At 44.8% G+C, this 4,423-nt stretch overlaps 1 non-coding gene across 1 annotated transcript; it reads right to left on the bottom strand.

The window, feature by feature from the left end:
• Window positions 1-1,515: 1,515 nt before the first annotated feature.
• Window positions 1,516-1,604, bottom strand: trnar-ucg (transfer RNA arginine (anticodon UCG)). Its single transcript is given in 2 exon segments — window positions 1,516-1,551; window positions 1,568-1,604. It is a non-coding gene; the product is annotated as a tRNA-Arg (tRNA).
• Window positions 1,605-4,423: the final 2,819 nt, after the last annotated feature.

The following is a 4,423-nucleotide window of genomic DNA, read 5'->3' on the forward strand; positions in this document are numbered from 1 at the left end:
AGAGAGGGCTGCCCTGTCTGACTCCAGATTGGTTCGGCAAACTTTCCGATTCCCACCCGTTGATTCTGAGGAATATCGGCCTCGACGACTCAATCTCTTCTCATAGGACAATCCCTTCATCCCAGGAAGCAATCGAGTGACACTTTGATACACTTCCTTTAAGGCAAGTATATCCTTCCTTAGGTAAGGGGAACCAAAACTGTACACAGTGCTCCAGGTGTGATCTCACCAAGGCTCTGTCTAATTGCAGTCAAACTTCTTTATTCTTATAAAAACTCTTCACAATGTTGAACACAACTATTAACTGCCCCATTAACACCTCTGCTCTAAGAACAAGGACCCCAGCTTCACACACCCCAGACCCCTATTCTTTCCACATTAGCTGAATTCCTGCATCTCTGATGCATTCTCGTAAATCTCCTCTGCACCCTCTCTAAGGCCTTGACATTCCTGCTAAAGTATGAAACATGGAATTAGAAACAATGCTCTAGCTGAGGCCTATAACCAGTGAGATTTATAAAGGTTCAGCCTCAATTCCTTGTCTGTGTCCCGTACTCCCATTTCTGGTTTCTGACTCAATGTCGGCTCTGAGCTGTTGAAACTGCCTGAATAAATATTTCCACCCAATAAAGCGCTCGGAATGTGAGAAGGGACAAAGTGAGTGACCAAGTACATCAACTCCAAGTAAAACTCCACCATGTAGTGAAAACACTCAAAACACAACGGCTCTTTTAAGAGCCACCCACAATCTCTCTGAAAAAGCTGCACCAACATCTCTCTAGAATTGGTTTATTTCATTGGTTTTAATGCTCAGTAACTCTCTGGAACTTTCTCACTGTCTTTGTGTTTTCTGTTTCAATCTGGTATGGAGATTCTGGGAAGATGAGTTTCACTGCCTGGGAGGATCTTTGTGGTTTTCCTGCAGAAACACAAAACAAAGTCTCTTTTCAGAGTCACCCACCGCCTCATAGGGACAGCAGTGACATGGGAACGGAAGCTGGGGTGTGTTTTATGCCGGAAATATCAGTTAATGATTTATGTTGTGCTCTCGTTATCTTCCAATCTCTGAATTGAGCCTTTCCACCGCACCAGGGTTATGGGGAGAGTTTTCATCGTTTCTTTTCCAAACGTACAGACGATGTTATAAAGTTGCTGATTTATCCAGATGGCGGATTCTCCCCTCACAGTGAAAAGTAACATCACACCTTCACATCTGCCCATTGTTTTATAATTGAATAATTAGTCAAATGGAATTATTTGTGATGTTATTTCCCCCGAGACGGTGTTTCCTGCAGTGAAACTGATCAGTTTCAGCTCAGTCATTCAGAGACCTGGAATTCCTGCAGTTTGAGCCCGCTGGAACCCCAGCCCACCTCTGATTGGTCACCCTCTTCTCAAAAAGTCAGTGACAACACATGAGGAGGCCATTCGCCCCATTAAGTCTATGTCGGGCTTCCAATCTGTTCAGTCCCCGACTCGATCCCCAAAGCCCTGCATAATCCCTTTGGGTCAAAATGATCGTGGCAGGACTCGAACCTGCAATCTTCTGATAACACCATGGAATATACCGAAGTCAGACGCCTTATCCATTAGGCCACACAGCCATTAACACACATGCATGGTTCAATCAGAGAACCTCGAAGCACAAAATACAAAAAATCATTGGTTGAACCTGTCAACCTGGCACAATATTTGAATTTGTGAAAGCCACCAATTTCACTATGGAAAAGAAGTGATCGACTGGAAAAGTACATAAAAATCTATTTTCCCGTAGCGGTTTAAATAAACTTTTGAAACACAATTTTGCTTTTACCGACTCAAATTGCTGGTGCTATTTTATGAACAGCTTTATTTTGCCAATTTTTGTCAACTTCTCATCCGTAACTGACAGTAAAAGACTCCGTTCAGCAATCTTTCACACGACAAATAACTCAAACTCGGTGTGGAAGTTATAAATTACAGACTATTGGTAATTCCCCTTCACACAGGCTTCAGGGGGACAGTGAGAAGCCACTGAAATAGTTGCTTCATCCTTTTAAAAGGTTCCCATTCTGTCCTGTTATTGACGTGTTGGAATCAGATTTGTATTTAACAAGTTATTTCTGTGAAAATAAAAGGCTTTTGATTGAGAAGACGGGACCTTCTCACCAGCAGCCGGGTTACATTCCCCTCACATCCTTACACAGTGAGCTGCTCTTTCCCTCGAGAAATAGACAGCAGCAGTTGGAAGTTCAGTGAAAGGATCGGTTAATTGAGACAAGTTTCTGACTGACAGGTGGTGCTGAATATTAATACAAGAAGGTCCTGGAATGGGAAACAAGTGTCCAGAGTGGGGTCTGAAATCAGGACAGGGAAATGGCCAGCACTGACACAGATCATTTCATTATTACATTGATATCTGACTGTCTATAAGGAGAAGCGAGTTAAACACATGATGGTGAAAGGAATGGAAGATAACACTGGTTGTTCTAGATGAAGAGGGATAGACAGAGGTGTGGGTACAGCAGACTTCAGACAGTAATCAGCCCTTTCAGATACTGTGGGTGGATCTGAAAAGAGCCTTTGGGTATTTGATAAAATCCTGGCAGATTGACTTGGTTTTGGTGCCCGGAGCGCTGGTTTTCTTGGGCAGCAACACGGCCTGGATATTCGGCAGCACCCTGCCCTCAGCGTCCTGGAATCAAAAGCAAGTGTCCAGAGTGGGACCTGAAATCAGGATAGGGAAAAAAGCTCTTTGTTTAAAAACCCTCAAATAGCTACCTTGTAATTGGTCAGGTTACTAATGTTTTAGTTAGTGTAATTTATGAATAATTACTAATTAGAAAGTGCTGTTTGGACAGAGTGTAAAACTGTGAGTTGATGTGTGAGGGACTTCACTGACTAGGGGAAGGAGGTGCTCTTTGGTCTCTCTTTTCTTTTCTGCCTTTTCAGCCTCCATGGCACAGGGGAAGAAGCTGATCGGTGAGTAACTGGTAAATTATTCTACTTATTACACTTATTACACGAGCAATAATGAGTTTGTAAAGCTAATTAATGGCAGGGCAGCTCGAAAAGTAAAAGTTCGAAATTGGGGGAAGGCAAATTTTACAAAACTGAGAGGTGATTTGGTGGATGTGGACTGGATACAACTACTTGAAGGAAACCCAAAGATGTCTTATCAGTCCATTAAGAGCAAGAGGATAACTAAGGAAAGGGTATACAGGAGTCTGTGCTCTACGGGCTGTTCCCACGGACGCACACCGAGACAAACATCAACTGCTGCTGGAGGGCTATCAATTCGGTGAAAGACGCCCTTTGGTCTGCCCGAAACTTGCTGGTCTTCCAGCGCAAAGTGTTGTCCACCGCCGAATGTTGCAGACTGGCACATTCCAAGGTCCAGGACTGCGTGCTGAGGGAGGCACTAAAGCTTGGGGCAGCCGCAGCAAAGGCTCAATGGGGAAAGACCACAGTGTAAGGTTCCCCCACCAAGCTGGACTGAGGGGCTGGATCCATGGGAAACCCCTCGAACTGTATCGTTAATATTCTCAATTGCTGTAAATGTAAAACTGTAATTGACATGACAATTGTGAAACGGAAGGGTTGGGAAGAAACTCATGACAGTATTGAAGGAAACTGATCTCCCTTGCAATGTTTGTATTTTTTGGTGCTGTTTGGAAACTGTTTGGCAATGTAATTTTTACAGATTTTTATGAATAAAGTATATTTTGGAAATAAAAAAAAAACTAAGGAAAGGGTATGGCCTATCAGAGATGTACAAGGGAACTTCTGTGTGGATCCAGAAGATGTGGGTGGGGTTCTTAACGAGTTTTTTGTCTCTGCCTTCACAAAGGAGAGGGATGATGCAGACATTGTAGGAAAAGAAGAGGAGTGTGAAATATTAGATACGATAAGCATAATGAGAGTGGAAGTACTAGAGAGTCTGACATCCTTCAAAATGAATAAATCACCAGGGCCAGATGGTTTGCATCTGAGGTTGTTAAAGGAAGCCAGGGAGGAAATAGTGGATGCGCTGAGGATCATCTTCAAATCCTCACTGAATATGGGGGAGGTGCCGGAGGATTGGAGGTCTGCGAACGTTGTTTTCTTGGGCAGCAGCATGGCCTAGATATTAGGCAGCACACAGCCCTGAGTGATGGTCACCCCTCCCAGCAGCTTGGTGAGCTCCTCGTCATTCTGGACAGCCAGCTGTCGGTGTCTGAGGATGTTGCGGGTCTTCCTGTTGTCCTGGGCCGCGTTACTGGCCAACTCGAGGATTTCAGCGGTCAGATACTCGAGCGCAGCAGCCAGATAGACCGGGGCTCCGGCACCCACACGCTCAGCATAGTTGCCCTTTCTCAGGAGCCTGTGAACACGGCCCACCAGGAACTGCAGTCCAGCCCGGGAGGAGCGAGACTTGGCCTTGGACCGAGCTTTCCCGCCGGTC

This window comes from Heterodontus francisci, unplaced genomic scaffold (assembly GCF_036365525.1).
Source record: "Heterodontus francisci isolate sHetFra1 unplaced genomic scaffold, sHetFra1.hap1 HAP1_SCAFFOLD_51_2, whole genome shotgun sequence".
NCBI lineage: Eukaryota > Metazoa > Chordata > Chondrichthyes > Heterodontiformes > Heterodontidae > Heterodontus > Heterodontus francisci.